This window comes from Siphateles boraxobius, unplaced genomic scaffold, assembly GCF_051911475.1.
Source record: "Siphateles boraxobius isolate OS27281-9 unplaced genomic scaffold, OSU_SipBor_1 189, whole genome shotgun sequence".
Taxonomy (NCBI): domain Eukaryota; kingdom Metazoa; phylum Chordata; class Actinopteri; order Cypriniformes; family Leuciscidae; genus Siphateles; species Siphateles boraxobius.
This window is the reverse complement of record NW_027508798.1, coordinates 394,237-412,771: the sequence shown is the minus strand read 5'-3', so window position 1 is coordinate 412,771 and position 18,535 is coordinate 394,237. Positions and strand designations below refer to the sequence as shown.

General features: G+C 42.3%; 9 non-coding genes across 9 annotated transcripts; 7 read left to right on the top strand and 2 right to left on the bottom strand.

The window, feature by feature from the left end:
* Positions 1-2,971: 2,971 nt before the first annotated feature.
* trnay-gua (transfer RNA tyrosine (anticodon GUA)) lies at positions 2,972-3,058 on the top strand. Its single transcript is given in 2 exon segments — positions 2,972-3,008; positions 3,023-3,058. It is a non-coding gene; the product is annotated as a tRNA-Tyr (tRNA).
* A 942-nt stretch (positions 3,059-4,000) lies between these two features.
* On the top strand, positions 4,001-4,071 carry trnae-uuc (transfer RNA glutamic acid (anticodon UUC)). The gene has a single exon. It is a non-coding gene; the product is annotated as a tRNA-Glu (tRNA).
* Positions 4,072-4,190: 119 nt separating this feature from the next.
* Positions 4,191-4,277, top strand: trnay-gua (transfer RNA tyrosine (anticodon GUA)). The gene is given in 2 exon segments: positions 4,191-4,227; positions 4,242-4,277. It is a non-coding gene; the product is annotated as a tRNA-Tyr (tRNA).
* A 260-nt stretch (positions 4,278-4,537) lies between these two features.
* Positions 4,538-4,609, bottom strand: trnae-cuc (transfer RNA glutamic acid (anticodon CUC)). Its single transcript has one exon. It is a non-coding gene; the product is annotated as a tRNA-Glu (tRNA).
* A 2,527-nt stretch (positions 4,610-7,136) lies between these two features.
* Positions 7,137-7,209, top strand: trnal-aag (transfer RNA leucine (anticodon AAG)). The gene has a single exon. It is a non-coding gene; the product is annotated as a tRNA-Leu (tRNA).
* A 579-nt stretch (positions 7,210-7,788) lies between these two features.
* trnay-gua (transfer RNA tyrosine (anticodon GUA)) lies at positions 7,789-7,875 on the top strand. Its single transcript is given in 2 exon segments — positions 7,789-7,825; positions 7,840-7,875. It is a non-coding gene; the product is annotated as a tRNA-Tyr (tRNA).
* Positions 7,876-8,134: 259 nt separating this feature from the next.
* Positions 8,135-8,206, bottom strand: trnae-cuc (transfer RNA glutamic acid (anticodon CUC)). The gene has a single exon. It is a non-coding gene; the product is annotated as a tRNA-Glu (tRNA).
* A 4,114-nt stretch (positions 8,207-12,320) lies between these two features.
* On the top strand, positions 12,321-12,393 carry trnar-acg (transfer RNA arginine (anticodon ACG)). The gene has a single exon. It is a non-coding gene; the product is annotated as a tRNA-Arg (tRNA).
* A 402-nt stretch (positions 12,394-12,795) lies between these two features.
* Positions 12,796-12,867, top strand: trnae-uuc (transfer RNA glutamic acid (anticodon UUC)). The gene has a single exon. It is a non-coding gene; the product is annotated as a tRNA-Glu (tRNA).
* The last annotated feature ends 5,668 nt before the right edge of the window (positions 12,868-18,535 follow it).

The window sequence follows — 18,535 nt, the reverse complement described above, 5'->3', positions numbered from 1 at the left end:
GCCTGTTATAATGGTAGTAGATGCCATGGCGTTCATTCAACATTACCAACATCTTGGGAGCAGCACCTTCCATGAACTGCAAGGAAAGTACCTGAGGCAGCTCCTTGGAATCCTACCAGACAAGTGTGACTGCATCCACTTTGTTGGTGATCGATATGATGTATCCCCTGCTGAAAGTCTGAAAGGGAAGGAACGAGAGAAGAGGATGAAGACCTGCCCCAGCAAAATGAAGGAGTACAAGCCACATGATACTCTCCCTATACCTGAATGGAAAGGCTTCATTCACAATCCAGTGAATAAAGCTAATCTGTTGAACTACATGGGGGAAGCATGGGCAGCTCAGAACAAGTCACTTCCTGCAGGATGCACACTTATTCTTGGTGGAATCTTTTGTGATCCTGGTCGCACTGTACTCTTGTCAGCGGATTGTCAGGTTGAGCTTCCAGAACTTTCCTGTGAGAAACATGAGGAGGCAGATACCAGGATGTTTGCTCACATTGCCTACTCAGTTCAAATTCTGCACCTCAAACGGGCTGTCGTGGTTGCAACTGACACAGATGTGATCATGATGTGCATGTACTACATCACACACATGGATGGGCTGCAGGAGCTGTGGGTGAAGACGATGGATAACTTCCTGCCTGTTCATGCCATCACAGAAGCTCTGGCGAGGAAGTATGATGTTGCAGCTTCAGATCTTACATCCCTTCTCCTCAGCACCTACATACTTACTGGATGTGACACAGTGAGCTATCTGTACAGAAGAGGAAAAAGGCGGGCCTACACAACTGCTATTAAACACCTGACAGACCTTCTACCGCTGTGCAGGTACGGTGACCCTGAGGAAAGCCTGGATGTTCAGGAAGAGGTTATAACAGCAGCACGGCAATACATGGTGTCACTCTATGACAGGAGTGACTTTGGTGGTACTCTAGATGCACTGCGAGCCCATCTCTTTGTGAGCATCAAAGGAGACATGCGTTGCCTTCCACCAACTGAAGATGCCTTCCTATTACATCTTCGCCGAGCCCTGCATCAGTTGGCTGTGTGTAAGCGGGCACACATGGTTCAGCCAACCTACCCAGCTGCCTCTGATTTTGGGAGACAACTTGTCAATGGAAAATTGGTGGCAACCATGATGCTGAAAGAGGCAAAACCTTCCGAACTCAAACACAGCAAATACTGCCGCTGCAAGAAAAGCATGTGTGCCCGAGGATGCTCCTGTGCAAGAGCCAATGTGAAGTGTGGCATTGCATGTCTCTGCACCGGGGACCCCAACAGATGTTCAAGGATTGAACTTGCGCTTGAAGACAGGGACACGTAAGTAGGCCACGTGTGTGTGTGTGTGTGTGTTAGAGAGAGAGAAGGGGGGGGGGGGGTGCATCTTTTATCGCGCAGCTGTATAACCCACCCTGCCGGTCTTGTTTGCTGTCTCCTCAGTTGGTGAGGGTGAAGGTCTGTCCCCAGAGCAGTATCTGCAGTGTGCCACCCTCCTGATTATCCCACCTCACAGGGACCTGCACCTAGTTAATTAAGTTATGTTAAATTATTTTGTTCTGTTAAAGTTGTAATAGTTGTCATCTGAGGCAATAAAATAATGAAAGTCATTTTGCTGTATTATATTTCTTGTGTGACACATTTCCATAGGGAGAACAGGGTTATGTTGAAATTAAAAAGATGCCTAGGTCATGATGTTTAATAATGTGGACATTAACAACCATGTTAAAGTCATCATGAAATCAAATTTTACCATTCATATTTTTATATGTAATATTGTAGTGTTTATTATAAAGGATTTATCTGTGCACTTCATTATTTTTTTTTAATTCATGTATCCTTATAATCTTTAATCAAATACGTTACCCTTCCCTCCCCCCTTGAAACGACTTCTCTTCTCTTCCGGTCAAAATCTATTACTAGAGGGCATGACTATCAGCCGCCTCATCTTGGTTCACAGGAGGCTCATATAAATATGGGGTGATTCCTTACGGAAAATTTGGCTGCTCGTCCTCGTTCTCATCGTCGGTTTCCTCAATTAAAAATGCTTCATGGTAGGGTAACGGTGGTGAGTCCGGTGGAGAGAAATCCTCCACAACAGACTGTAAACTGGCATTCAAATCTGCCTCCATTTTGTTAGCAACGCCCAACCTCCAACGATCCAATTAATTCCAGAAGGACGAAATCAAGCCCCACCCTACATTTTTTATCCAATTTCAAAAGCCGTTTCACTCGGATATACGTCACAATAAGGAAAAAAGGACAATCTCAACTTCCGTTTCATGACGATTTTAAATATCCAGTATGTCTTTCAAAATTTTGAGAGTAGCCTAAAATTCTATTGAGATTCTGAGCCTGTTGATCGCCAACTAGTAGTAAAATCATCACAGATCTATTGATTTTGGTTGGATTTTTATAATTTTTTCTGTGGAATGAGTATACTGTTTGGAGAAAAGAATGGCATATTGACTGATGTCATAACTTAGGGTAAAAGTTGATTGCTAATGAAGTAAAGATGAAAATATTGGAAAAAAGTGAGAAAACGCCTACTTTTTTGCATTAAATTGATGCAAAATAAATATAAATGTGTTTTAAGAGTTATTTATTCAGTGGATGTTGTCAGCACATGTGTTCTGTGTATCTGGAATGCATTTATTGACAGCCTACCCAATCCACTGAGGATTTAAGGAAAAAAATCATTTTTCACATTTTTCTGATAAAAAATAAAGGGGGCATACACTAAAATGGCCAAAAAAAAAATTCGCGATATTTCCGGCAGAGCAGACCCTCCAATTATTGGTTCTTAGGGTCAAAGTTAACAGAAAAAACACAAATAAAAAGTATGGCAGACCATGTCAGGTTCAACCCATTTTATATAGCTTTTGAGACTGGCTCCCCGACTACTGTAGCAGTTTTAGCCAGTGGCGGAGATTCAGCAACCTGATATGTTGAGGTTCTGTCCCCGATCAGTGTGCCTTCGATAGCTCAGCTGGAAGAGCGGAGGACTGTAGGTGGCAAATTGGCAATCCTTAGGTCGCTGGTTCAACTCCGGCTCGAAGGAGTTCTTTTTCACACATAAACATTTCCTTGGCCCTGCTTCTCGACGAGGGCGTCAGCGCTTGAGTTCGTAGTTCGCCATTTTACAATCACGACCGCCGGTGGTGGGCAAAAGCTCATTCCCTGACCAGGAATCGAACCCCGTCCACGGCGGTGAGAGCGCCGAATCCTAACCACTAGACCACCAGGGAAGGTCTGCTAACGACTTGCCCTCAAGCCTGGCTGTGGCCTCTACCAGATTTTGCAGCAAGACCACTAATACTTGTATTTTCCTCCAGGAGAGGAGACGTCACTGACCCTGGCAAACTGACAAACTGTCACAGACACTGTAAGAATATCCTAACAACACCACAACTTGCCATGAAAACAAAGCAACCGAGATCCCCAACATGTGAGGCCTCCATCTCAAAGGATTTTAACGCAGTTTTTTGCAGACGTCTCTTACCCTGGATCCCAGTTCTTCCGCTGAGAAACTGTCACAGACTCTGCAGGAATATCCTACCAACACCACAAACTTGCCATAAAAACAAAAAATTTGAGATCCCCAACATGTGAGACCTCCATCTCTAAGGTTTTTTTAGCAGTCTTTTGCAGACGTCTCTGTTATTATTATTATTGGATTGGTTGAGAAATATTAAAAATTGACAGTCCAACAATAGGCTGCTTTGTCAGTAGGATAACGGTTACCATACAATACTATGCTTCTTTTAAAATGCATTGCATGAGTACTGTCACAAGGACCTTGCTTTACGACCAGTTTGTAGTGTCTATTATGCCATCGCAAGAATGGGAGGAAACTGAACCCCCTCGTGAGGCAAATGAGAGCTCCCTCTAATGAGTCTGATGAAATTGAATTCAGTAAACAATCCCTTCGGATCATTCCCATGTTCTTAAAGGGGACGGCACACACTAAAAGTAAAGTGGTCTGCTGCAGGCAGAAAGAAGATCCCATATGGTCTAGCGTCAGGATTCCTGGTTTTCACCCAGGCGGCCCGGGTTCGACTCCCGGTATGGGAAGATCGGGTTGTCTTTGCATCACTTAATCGAAACAACCAGCATGTATGTCTGTAGCAGTTTTAGCCGGTGGCGGAGATTCAGCAACCTGATATGTTGAGGTTCTGTCCCCAATCAGTGTGCCTTCGATAGCTCAGCTGGTAGAGCGGAGGACTGTAGGTGGCAAGTTGGCAATCCTTAGGTTGCTGGCTCAACTCCGGCTCGAAGGAGTTCTTTTTCACACATAAACATTTCCTTGGCCCTGCTTCTCGACGAGGGGCGTCAGCGCTTGAGTTCGTAGTTCGCCATTTTACAATCACGACCGCCGGTGGTGGGCAAAAGCTTAGGTCGCTGGTTCAACTCCGGCTCGAAGGAGTTCTTTTTCACACATAAACATTTCCTTGGCCCTGCTTCTCGACGAGGGCGTCAGCGCTTGAGTTCGTAGTTCGCCATTTTACAATCACGACCGCCGGTGGTGGGCAAAAGCTCATTCCCTGACCAGGAATCGAACCCGGGCCACGGCGGTGAGAGCGCCGAATCCTAACCACTAGACCACCAGGGAAGGTCTGCTATCGACTTGCCCTCAAGCCTCGGTGTGGCCTCTACCAGATTTTGCAGCAAGACCACTAATACTTGTATTTTCCTCCAGGAGAGGAGACGTCACTTACCCTGGCAAACTGACAAACTGTCACAGACTCTGTAGGAATATCCTAACAACACCACAACTTGCCATGAAAACAAAGCAACCGAGATCCCCAACATGTGAGGCCTCCATCTCGAAGGATTTTAACGCAGTTTTTTGCAGACGTCTCTTACCCTGGATCCCGGTTCTTCCGCTGAGAAACTGTCACAGACTCTGTAGGAATATCCTAACAACACCACAAACTTGCCATAAAAATAAAAAAACTGAGATCCCCAACATGTGAGACCTCCATCTCTAAGGTTTTTTTTATCAGTTTTTTGCAGACGTCTCTGGCCCTGGATCCCAGTTCCAAGTTCTTCCGCTGAGAAACTGTCACAGGCTCTGGAGGAATATCCTAACAACACCACAACTTGCCATGAAAACAAAAACAATAAGATCCCCAACATGTGAGGCCTGCATCTCAAAGGTTTTTAAAGAAGTTTTTTGCAGACGCCTATGGGCCTGGATCCCAGTTCTTCCACTGAGAAACTGTCACAGGCTCTGTAGTAATATCCTAACAACACCACAACTTAACATTTATTTTATTTTATTTCCTTTATTTTTCCAGGAAGGTCCCATTGAGATTAAAAGAAATCTCTTCCTCCAGGGAGTCCTGGCCAAGATGGCCACACTACAAATCACACACAAACACACAACACATATAAAACATTCCAGAAACATTCCATATTCCTAAATATTTATAAGTTGGTATTCTTTCTATATTTAAACCCTCAATAGTCAGAATAGGCATAACAGTAGACATAGAACGGCTACGTTTATTTACATTTAAAACTAATTTTAGTTTCAACAAAGTAAGCTGAAAAGTATAAAAAGAATCCTTAAGAATTTCAATAGCCTGAGACACAGAGGATGCAGTGGAGTAAATAATTGTATCGTCAGCATAAAAATTTAGCTTTGCCGATTGTATTCCCTGCCCCAATTCATTTATAAAAATAGAAAAAAGAAGTGGTGCCAATAAAGAACCTTGCGGGACACCCTTCCTGACTATTACCAAGGATAAGGTGTAATTATCTACAGCAACACATTGAGTTCTATCCGATAAATAATTTTTAAACCAACTCACAGCCGAATTATCGAGGCCAACACTTTTAAGCCTCCGTAACAGTAAAACATGATCCATTAAGTCAAACGCTTTTGTCAAATCAAAAAATAAGGCCGCACAATGTTGTCTATTATCGAGAGCAGTAATTAAATCATTAGTGACTAATGTAGTAGGAGTTATCGTACTATGGCCCGCTCTAAATCCTGACTGAAATGCGTTCAAAATATTATGACTAAGTAGATATTCTTTCAATTGATCATTTATAATAGATTCAAAAACTTTTGCTAAAACCGTTAATTTAGAAATCGGACGATAATTATTCAAATCAGAAGGATCGCCTCCTTTTAATAAAGGCATAACCATATCCGATTTCCAAGATGGCGGAATTACATTAGTGGATAGACTCAAATAAAAAATCGATGCAATAGGTTCGGCAATAATATCTGCTGACAATTTTAGAAAAATTGGTTGAATTTGGTCAGACCCACCTGATTTCTTACAGTCTAAATTTCGGAGTAGTTTATAAACTTGGGACGGCAAGACAGGGGCAAAAGAAAATAAATCTGATTCACTATTAGTCAACTCATCAGTTCTCTGTTCATCAAGGACCAACGAATTGTCTGTTATCAAACCAGCTGAAATAAAATGACTATTAAACGTATTAACAATATCAGCCTTGTCTGTAATCAATCTTTGATTCAATTTTAAAACTTTTGGAAGATTAGTGGATGTATTTGATCCTATAAAGGATTTCATTAATTTCAAAAATGTAGAAGGACAATTCATGTTATCATTAATCAGGTTTAAATAATACTGACTCTTCAAACTTTTTATTAATTTTGTACACTTATTTCGTAATAATCTATATTGAGACCAGTCCTCCTCACCATTTGTTTTCTTTGCTTTAGACCAAGCCACGTTTCTTTGCTTAATAAGATTAGAGACGGATTCATTGAACCAAGGATTATTTCTACCTCTCACCCGAAATCTACGTAAAGGAGCATGTTTATCACAAATTTCTAGAAAGATAGATTTGAAATAATCCCAAGCATCAACCACATCAGGTATAATTGAAACCAACTGTAAATCACTATTATATACATCATGCAAAAAAGCCTGTACATTAAAATTTTTAAATTATATTTAAGATTTGAATTGAGAATTGAGATCCCCAACCTGTGAGGCCTCCATCTTGAAGGTTTTTGTAGCAGGCCCCTCATCTGACCCCTTCCTGATGTTGGCTCCAGGTCTGTTAATAGCATGAGAAAAAGTAGATGTCATCACAGGCCTCTGCCCAGTCGAACACCAACAGGTGGCGTGTAAGCTCACGGACACCTGATCAGTGGGCCAGTGGCGCAATGGATAACGCGTCTGACTAAGGATCAGAAGATTCTAGGTTCGACTCCTGGCTGGCTCGCTCTGCCTCTTTTATTATGCTGTCAGCCCTTAGCCGTTTTATTATCCCATAGTTTTTGTTATTATTATTATTGGATTGGTTGAGAAGTATAAAATATTGACAGTCCAACAATAGGCTGCTTTGTCAGTAGGATAACGGTTACGATACAATACTATGCGTCTTTTAAAATGCATTGCTTGAGTACTGTCACAAGGACCTTGCTTTACGACCAGTTTGTAGTGTCTATTATGCCATCGCAAGAATGGGAGGAAACTGAACCCCCTCGTGAGGCAAATGAGAGCTCCCTCTGATGAGTCTGATGAAATTTAATTCAGTAAACAATCCCTTCGGATCATTCCCATGTTCTTAAAGGGGACGGTCACACACTAAAAGTAAAGTGGTCTGCTGCAGGCAGAAAGTAGATCCCATATGGTCTAGCGGTCAGGATTCCTGGGCCCGGGTTCGACTCCCGGTATGGGAAGATCGGATTGTCTTTGCATTACTTAATCGAAACAACCAGCATGTATATCTGTAGCAGTTTTAGCCGGTGGCGGAGATTCAGCAACCTGATATGTTGAGGTTCTGTCCCCAATCAGTGTGCCTTCGATAGCTCAGCTGGTAGAGCGGAGGACTGTAGGTGGCAAGTTGGCAATCCTTAGGTCGCTGGTTCAACTCCGGCTCGAAGGAGTTCTTTTTCACACATAAACATTTCCTTGGCCCTGCTTCTCGACGAGGGCGTCAGCGCTTGAGTTCGTAGTTCGCCATTTTACAATCACGACCGCCGGTGGTGGGCAAAAGCTTAGGTTGCTGGTTCAACTCCGGCTCGAAGGAGTTCTTTTTCACACATAAACATTTCCTTGGCCCTGCTTCTCGACGAGGGCGTCAGCGCTTGAGTTCGTAGTTCGCCATTTTACAATCACGACCGCCGGTGGTGGGCAAAAGCTCATTCCCTGACCGGGAATCGAACCCGGGCCACGGCGGTGAGAGCGCCGAATCCTAACCACTAGACCACCAGGGAAGGTCTGCTATCGACTTGCCCTCAAGCCTCGGTGTGGCCTCTACCAGATTTAGCAGCAAGACCACTAATACTTGTATTTTCCTCCAGGAGAGGAGACGTCACTTACCCTGGCAAACTGACAAACTGTCACAGACTCTGTAGGAATATCCTAACAACACCACAACTTGCCATGAAAACAAAGCAACCGAGATCCCCAACATGTGAGGCCTCCATCTCGAAGGATTTTAACGCAGTTTTTTGCAGACGTCTCTTACCCTGGATCCCGGTTCTTCCGCTGAGAAACTGTCACAGACTCTGTAGGAATATCCTAACAACACCACAACTTGCCATGAAAACAAAAACAATAAGATCCCCAACATGTGAGGCCTGCATCTCAAAGGTTTTTTTTATCAGTTTTTTGCAGACGTCTCTGGCCCTGGATCCCAGTTCCAAGTTCTTCCACTGAGAAACTGTCACAGGCTCTGGAGGAATATCCTAACAACACCACAACTTGCCATGAAAACAAAAACAATAAGATCCCCAACATGTGAGGCCTGCATCTCAAAGGTTTTTAAAGAAGTTTTTTGCAGACGCCTATGGGCCTGGATCCCAGTTCTTCCACTGAGAAACTGTCACAGGCTCTGTAGTAATATCCTAACAACACCACAACTTAACATTTATTTTATTTTATTTCCTTTATTTTTCCAGGAAGGTCCCATTGAGATTAAAAGAAATCTCTTCCTCCTGGGAGTCCTGGCCAAGATGGCCACACTACAAATCACACACAAACACACAACACATATGTGACCAGTCACGGAAACTAGGGACACAAGTCGGTTCTGGGGCATTTTGAGTTATTCATAGATTCTGAGAGTGTAATATCCAAGCTTTCCAACGATGTGTAACATGTGGAAATCTGATAATATTTGGAGAAGTTGTGGCCATTTTAAAGTAGGCACTTAAAAAAGCTCAAAGAGGAGAAAACGAGCTAAAGATTGTGCAGTTCTCACCTGTCTCTGCTGCTGGGGGTGACAATAGGGCTCATTTACATCTCATTTAGATAAGCCATACCCCCTGTAAAGCTCCTCCATGTGCTTTACAGCTTTTTTTACACTTCGAATGAGTGCACTTCTGCCGCACTAGGCGAAAAACAATTGTGCTGCCCCTCTATTTGCAACGTACCAGCAACAACACACAAAGACCAATAATGCCATATAGCCTGCATATAACGCGAAACCAGCAACAACACATAAAGACCAATATGCCATATACATATAACGCAAAACCAGCAACAACACACAAAGACCAATATGCCATATAGCCTGCATATAACGCAAAACCAGCAACAACACACAAAGGCCAATATGCCATATACATACAGTATAACGCAAAACCAGCAACAACACACAAAGACCAATATGCCATATACATATAACGCAAAACCAACAACAACAAACAAAGACCAATAAGCCATAGGCCTACATATAGCGCAAATAGTACGCAACGCTCGTGTGCCCAAAATGTCAACAATATTAAAGTTTATGTAGGAGGCAAATGCCTGCTGGCATTTTTCTTTAAGCAGTCATTTCTGCAATTTTCCAAATAATCACATTTCACCTCCTCAAATTACTGTTGCAAATCTCTTTACACCACTTTCTTATGTGCGTATACACACACAAATGAAATGTCCGCAAGGACATTATATCATCAGCAGGTTCAGCATCTTAAATAACGACTAAAGAGCAAATGAAGCTTAACTTACATTTCAGAAACACACACGGCAGGCCTTCATCGCAGCAGCAAAGGTCTTAACTGCATCCTCTATTTCGATTCTCCGTCACATATGAAACAGCCAGCCACCGCTGTCAGCGAGCCGAGCCGCCGTATTGAAGCACTGAGGGCGAGCGCGCTGCGCCCATACCTCCGGTTCAGTTTCCCGAGCCCACGAAGTGCGGCGAAAACATTTTCGGTGTAACTGCCAGACGGTTCATCTCGTCTGCGACAATCTTTGCGGCATCCATCTTCATTGAATTTTGATATCAGAGAGAGCTGGCCAGAGCACAGCATAATAAGTAGCCATGTGGTTGACTTGGAGGGCGGGGGCAAAAGCGCCGGGTTATTCAGTATGGAAATACACACAGACAATGACACGCCACGCCCCTACTGCATGCTAGAATCTCCGAAAACAAGCCGATTTCAACCTCAAAATGTAAGCTTTTAAATATACCAATACTGCTATCTCAAACATGGAGAGGCTTCTTCGTGATTTCAATTAACAGATTCTCCAAAAAATTGAAAATCACCAATTTTGAAAAAAAACTCTTCTTTCTCATTTTGCTCGAAAGTTGTGCTGCCGACTTGTGTCCCTGGTTTCTGTGACGGGTCACATATAAAACATTCCAGAAACATTCCATATTCCTAAATATTTATAAGTTGGTATTCTTTCTATATTTAAACCCTCAATAGTCAGAATAGGCATAACAGTAGACATAGAACGGCTACGTTTATTTACATTTAAAACTAATTTTAGTTTCAACAAAGTAAGCTGAAAAGTATAAAAAGAATCCTTAAGAATTTCAATAGCCTGAGACACAGAGGATGCAGTGGAGTAAATAATTGTATCGTCAGCATAAAAATTTAGCTTTGCCGATTGTATTCCCTGCCCCAATTCATTTATAAAAATAGAAAAAAGAAGTGGTGCCAATAAAGAACCTTGCGGGACACCCTTCCTGACTATTACCAAGGATAAGGTGTAATTATCTACAGCAACACATTGAGTTCTATCCGATAAATAATTTTTAAACCAACTCACAGCCGAATTATCGAGGCCAACACTTTTAAGCCTCCGTAACAGTAAAACATGATCCATTAAGTCAAACGCTTTTGTCAAATCAAAAAATAAGGCCGCACAATGTTGTCTATTATCGAGAGCAGTAATTAAATCATTAGTGACTAATGTAGTAGGAGTTATCGTACTATGGCCCGCTCTAAATCCTGACTGAAATGCGTTCAAAATATTATGACTAAGTAGATATTCTTTCAATTGATCATTTATAATAGATTCAAAAACTTTTGCTAAAACCGTTAATTTAGAAATCGGACGATAATTATTCAAATCAGAAGGATCGCCTCCTTTTAATAAAGGCATAACCATATCCGATTTCCAAGATGGCGGAATTACATTAGTGGATAGACTCAAATAAAAAATCGATGCAATAGGTTCGGCAATAATATCTGCTGACAATTTTAGAAAAATTGGTTGAATTTGGTCAGACCCACCTGATTTCTTACAGTCTAAATTTCGGAGTAGTTTATAAACTTGGGACGGCAAGACAGGGGCAAAAGAAAATAAATCTGATTCACTATTAGTCAACTCATCAGTTCTCTGTTCATCAAGGACCAACGAATTGTCTGTTATCAAACCAGCTGAAATAAAATGACTATTAAACGTATTAACAATATCAGCCTTGTCTGTAATCAATCTTTGATTCAATTTTAAAACTTTTGGAAGATTAGTGGATGTATTTGATCCTATAAAAGATTTCATTAATTTCAAAAATTTAGAAGGACAATTCATGTTATCATTAATCAGGTTTAAATAATACTGACTCTTCAAACTTTTTATTAATTTTGTACACTTATTTCGTAATAATCTATATTGAGACCAGTCCTCCTCACCATTTGTTTTCTTTGCTTTAGACCAAGCCACGTTTCTTTGCTTAATAAGATTAGAGACGGATTCATTGAACCAAGGATTATTTCTACCTCTCACCCGAAATCTACGTAAAGGAGCATGTTTATCACAAATTTCTAGAAAGATAGATTTGAAATAATCCCAAGCATCAACCACATCAGGTATAATTGAAACCAACTGTAAATCACTATTATATACATCATGCAAAAAAGCCTGTACATTAAAATTTTTAAATTATATTTAAGATTTGAATTGAGAATTGAGATCCCCAACCTGTGAGGCCTCCATCTTGAAGGTTTTTGTAGCAGGCCCCTCATCTGACCCCTTCCTGATGTTGGCTCCAGGTCTGTTAATAGCATGAGAAAAAGTAGATGTCATCACAGGCCTCTGCCCAGTCGAACACCAACAGGTGGCGTGTAAGCTCAAGGACACCTGATCAGTGGGCCAGTGGCGCAATGGATAACGCGTCTGACTACGGATCAGAAGATTCTAGGTTCGACTCCTGGCTGGCTCGCTCTGCCTCTTTTATTATGCTGTCAGCCCTTAGCCGTTTTATTATCCCATAGTTTTTGTTATTATTATTATTGGATTGGTTGAGAAGTATAAAAAATTGACAGTCCAACAATAGGCTGCTTTGTCTGTAGGATAACGGTTACCATACAATACTATGCGTCTTTTAAAATGCATTGCATGAGCACTGTCACAAGGACCTTGCTTTACGACCAGTTTGTAGTGTCTATTATACCATCGCAAGAATGGGAGGAAACTGAACCCCCTCGTGAGGCAAATGAGAGCTCCCTCTGTTGAGCCTGATGAAATTGAATTCAGTAAACAATTCCTTCGGATCATTCCCATGTTCTTAAAGGGGACGGTCACACACTAAAAGTAAAAGGGTCTTCTCCAGGCAGAAGGAAGATCCCATATGGTCTAGCGGTCAGGATTCCTTGTTTTCACCCAGGCGGCCCGGGTTCGACTCCCGGTATGGGAAGATTGGGTTTTCTTTGCATCACTTAATTGAAACAACCAGCATGTATGTCTGTAGTCGGGGAGCCAAAGTCTCAAAAATGGGTTGAACCTGACATGGTCTGCCAGACTTTTTATTTGTGTTTTTTCTGTTAACTTTGACCCTAAGAACCAATAATTGGAGGTTCTGCTCTGCCGGAAATACCTCGAATATTTAATGTATGCACCCTTTATTGATTTTTTTCCTTAAATCCTCAGTGGATTGGGTAGGCTGTCAATAAATGCATTCCAGATACACAGAACACATGTGCTGACAACATCCACTGAAAAAATAACTCTTAAAACACATTTATACATGATTTTGCATCAATTTAATGCAAAAAAGTAGGCGTTTTCTCACTTTTTTCCAATATTTTCATCTTTACTTCATTAGCAATCAACTATTACCCTAAGTTATGACATCAGTCGATATGCCATTCTTTTCACTAAACAGTATACTCATTCCACAGAAAAAATTATAAAAATCCAACCAAAATCAATGAATCTGTGATGATTTCACTACTAGTTGGCGATCAACAGGCTCATAACTCAAAATTCTAAAAAACATGCTGCATATTTAGCATCATGGCACACTTACACACACACCCATGATCTTAGTAATTTGAATGAGTTTGGAACAACAAACTAACGGTTACCAACGGATTTTGAAGCTGCTCATCATTGTCTGTGGGAAGTGACAGTTAGTTTAGTGAATACCGGTAGGTCTGCCCCAGCGTTTTGCGAAAATAATGGTATGGTTATTGTAATGGTAATTAATTGAAAGGACCACGCCAGTCTGCAAACAAGTATATTTCTGATGATTCCTCATCCCAAACGTATCCCTGTAGCATCAGCATTCATTCTCTACTAGTTTACTTAGCTAGCTTTAGCTGTTTTAGCTAATTTCGGTGGTTTCTTTAAAGGGCCATTACTCCTCACAGGAATGGGGTAGAGACTGACTTTTTTTTTTAAATGCTCAGAATCCTATGCTCTGCGAGAGGTATGTGTCATATATGTCTATTTTGCTTCGACCGGAAGTTGAGAAATTCAACAATTTCAACTTGACTTGCTAGTTAAAGAAATAGACATGAGCATAAATGCTGCTACAGGGATATGTTTGGAGCGAGGAATCATTAGAAACACACTTGTATGAAGGCTGGTGTGGACCTTGAAGTGTTTTTCATGTCAGACAGATAGTACGCTAGTAAGGATAACTAAAGGCTGCACTAAATGTTAACTACTGTTAGCAATTAGCTACATGGCCGGTTGATACGTTCAGGTTCAGAAAAATTTTAGCTAGTTAGCTTGTGGCATGACTGGCCACACAAAAATGATATGTAGCAATATTGGATATCAGACTGTACACAATAATGAAAAATACAAATGTTATGTAAGATCTAAACATACTATATATTATGCATAGTTTGTTTTTGCATATAGTATTGTACAGTATATAGTGAGTGATTTGTCAAAAGCTAGTTAGCTAGTAGTGTCAAACATCTAGATTTCTTTCACCTGAATGCACAATATTTCCCATTTGCAGATTTGGTTCTGATCTTATTGAGTTTGTTGTGGAGGAAAAGTTAGCGAGAAGAGAAGGCAGCAGAGGATTGAAAAGGACAGTAAAGAGGAGTGGAGTGGAGAGTGGAGGATTAAACAGAAGAGAAGAGTGAAGAGGACAGGGGTGGACTGAACAACAGATGTAGATCAAGATGGCGGCGCGAATACATCGCGAGGCTCGTGGTCTCTCCAGATTCTGCAATTTTGCTTTATTTTTCTTGCTCATTTCGGGTCTATTAGTGCAGAACAGTTGTGCCTTCACATCGTACACCCGATGCGAGCTTTTGGATATTGTTTCGCAAACTTCCAACAGTTTTATGGACAACCTTCGACTGCTTCCTGAGATCGCCAGAACACCCGAGGCTATGCACCCTGCCCGGCCGGGCGGAAGTGCTCGCAGGCGGCGTCGAGATCGTAAACAAAGGCGGGGGAAGCGCGGACTACTAAGAGCTAAGCTAAAGCTAACACCACATAGGCTCTCGTTACCCAGCATTTTCCTTGCCAATGTACAGTCGCTGTTGAACAAAATGGACGAGATTCGACTCAACATCACATGCAACAAGAGACTTTTGAACTGTAATGTCCTAATCTTAACAGAAACATGGTTAAACAGCGGAATACCGGACAACGCTATTGAGCTAGCGGGACGTCATACATTCCGGGCGGATAGAACATTAGATGGCTCTGGTAAGACCAGAGGTGGTGGATTGTGCATTTACATTAACAAAGCTTGGTGCACAAACTCTGCTATTGTTGGGAGACATTGTTCAGCTAACCTTGAGTTTCTCATGGTTAAATGTAGACCGTTTTATCTACCGCGGGAGTTCACTTCCACTATTATCACTGCAGCCTATATTCCCCCGGATGCTGATGCCAAGTTTGCTATGAAAGAACTTCACGCAACCATCAGTAAACAACAGACCGTCCACCCGGAAGCTGCGTTTATTGTTGCGGGTGATTTTAATCATTCAAACTTAAAGTCAGTGCTACCGAAATTTCACCAGCATGTTTCCTGTCACACCAGAGGAAACAAAACTTTAGACCATGTTTACACAAGCATGGCTGGAGCTTACGTCGCGACACCCCTCCCCCACCTGGGACAGTCAGACCACCTTTCTTTGTTCCTCACGCCCAAGTATGCACCTCTCATCAATCGCGTGAAGCCATCAGTGAAGACCATCAAGGTGTGGCCTGCGGGGGCAGATTTCTCACTCCAGGAAAGGTTTCTACACACTGACTGGAGTATGTCTGCCTTCCTGAACGAGCTAAATGACTTTTATGCTCGCTTTGAAAGAGACAACAGTGAAACTGCCACCAAGCTCAAATCCCCAGCAGACCACCCGCCAATCACACTCTCCTCCACAGATGTCTGCAAGGCACTGAGCAGGATCAGCGGGCACAAGGCTGCTGGACCAGACAACATCCCTGGACGCGTACTCAGGGCATGTGCGGAGCAGCTCGCTGGGGTTTTTACAGACATTTTCAACCTGTCTCTTGCCCAAGCAGCAGTACCAACATGCTTTAAATGCACTTCCATTGTGCCAGTGCCAAAACACTCCAGCCCGAAGTGCCTTAACGACTACCGCCCAGTAGCACTCACACCCATCGTAATGAAGTGCTTTGAGCGGCTGGTCCTGGCACACCTAAAAGACTCTCTACCATCCACATTGGACTCACATCAGTTTGCCTACCGTAGCAATAGGAGTACAGAGGATGCTGTTTCCATGGCACTGCACTCTGTGCTCACACATCTGGACAAAAAGAACACCTATGCACACATGCTGTTTGTTGACTTCAGTTCAGCATTCAACACTGTCATCCCAACTAAGCTAATAGCCATACTTGGAGACCTGGGCATCAACACCTCCATGTGCAACTGGATTTTGGACTTTTTGACCAACAGACCCCAGAATGTTCGATCTGGCTCCACCTGCTCCACGTCCATTACACTCAACACTGGTGTACCACAGGGCTGTGTGCTAAACCCGTTTCTCTACTCCCTCTTCACCTCCGACTGCAAGCCTGTGTACGGATCTAATTCCATCGTCAAGTTTGCGGACGACACTACGGTGATTGGTCTCATCAGCAACAACGATGAGACTGCCTATAGGGAGGAGATCAAGCACCTGGCCACATGGTGCACTGAAAATAACCAGCTCCTCAACACCACCAAAACGAAGGAGCTCATCGTGGACTTCAGAAAAGAGTCAAGAGGCACACATGACACCATCCACATCAATGGAATGGCTGTTGAGCGTGTCTCCAGTTTCAAGTTCTTGGGAATCCACATCTCGGCGGACATGTCCTGGACAACCAACACCTCCTGCCTGGTCAGGAAGGCTCACCAGTGCCTTTTCTTCCTGAGGACACTGAGGAAGTATCAGCTTTCCTCGACTATCCTGGTGAACTTCTATCGCTGTGCAATAGAAAGCATCCTGACCAACTGTGCTACAGTGTGGTATGGGAGCTGTTCTGTTGCAGAGCGCAAGGCACTGCAGCGGGTGGTGAAAACCGCCCAGCGCATCACTGGGACTCAACTACCTGCCATCGAGCACATCCAGAGGAAACGCTGTCTGCACCGAGCTCGCAGCATCCTTAAGGACTCCTCTCACCCAGCCCACAGACTGTTTTCTCTACTGCCCTCCGGCAGGCGTTTCAGGTGCCTCCGGACCAGGACCAGGACCAGCAGACTAAAGAACAGCTTTTTCCCCAGAGCTGTCTCTTTACTGAACTCTAACCCTCACTGGTCCCACTCCCCTCATATACTGATAATCTCTCCTCTCCCTCCTCACACCTAACTCCATTTTGTTATTGGTTATTTGCAATGCTATAATGTTAATTTGCACTGCTGACTATTATCATAGTAACAACTGTTTACATATGCATCTTGCACTACTCACCTGACTAGAATATCAATTTGCACTGCCGACTGTTTATTTACAGTACCAATTGTTTACATATACATTTGCAATACCGTACTTTAACTGTAATATGCAATTACTTTCCATTGCACTTTTACTCGGATAGCTTCTGTCCAACTTAATTTGCACTACTTTAAATCCATTGTTATAATGCTCATTTAGCCTTACTTATTACATATATCTATCTGAAAATCCTGTTTATAGTAATAACCATCTGTTTATTATGCTCACATTCTGTATATTATCACATTCTATATATATCACATTAGTATACTAAGCTCACATTCTGTTTATAGTAATAGCCATATGTATATATATTCATAGTACACATTCACCTGTAAACTCTGTTTATAGTATAAATCATCTGTATATTATGTTCATTGTACATATCTGTAAAAATTATGTTTATAGTAATAGCCATCTGTATATTATATTCAGTACATATCTAGCTATATTTATTCAGTACATATCCATGTACTGCACTTACGGAACCATTGTATATCCTGCACTTGCTGCTATTGCACTTCTGGTTAGACCCAAACTGCATTTCGTTGCCTTGTACCTGTACTTGTGTAATGACAATAAAGTTGAATCTAATCTAATCTAATCTAATCTAATAGTAGAGGAAAAAAGAGAAGTGAATTGACCAGGAAAGAAGAGTGGAGTGGAGAGGTATGGAGAGGAGTTGATTGAATTGGAGAGAAGAAGAGGGAAGAGGAGAATAGTGTAGAAAAGTAGAAGAGGAGAAGAGTAGAGAGGATAGGAGAGGAGAGAAGAGTGGAGAGGAGTGGATGGAATAGAAGAGATTAGGAGTGGAGAGGGGAGAAGAGTGAAGAGGAGAGGATTAAACAAGAGAGGAGAAGCGTGGAGGAGAAAGGAGAGGAGGAGAAGGGAGAGGAGTGAACTGAACAGGAGAGGATAAGAGTGATGAGGAGAGAACAGGAGAGGAGTGATGTGAATTGGAGAAGTATGAAGGATGGAGCCTGAGTTCTCAACCAAGAAGCTGGAGAGAAAGCTGCTCAGTACCAACTATACTGCTTGCATAATATGTCAGAAAACAGACAGTGACGCTGGTCCTCATCAGAAACTGACAAATCAAGGCTACCCTTCCCTCCTATATGCTGTAACCAATAGAAAGGATGCTGTCTCATACAGACTTGACAATGAGATGAA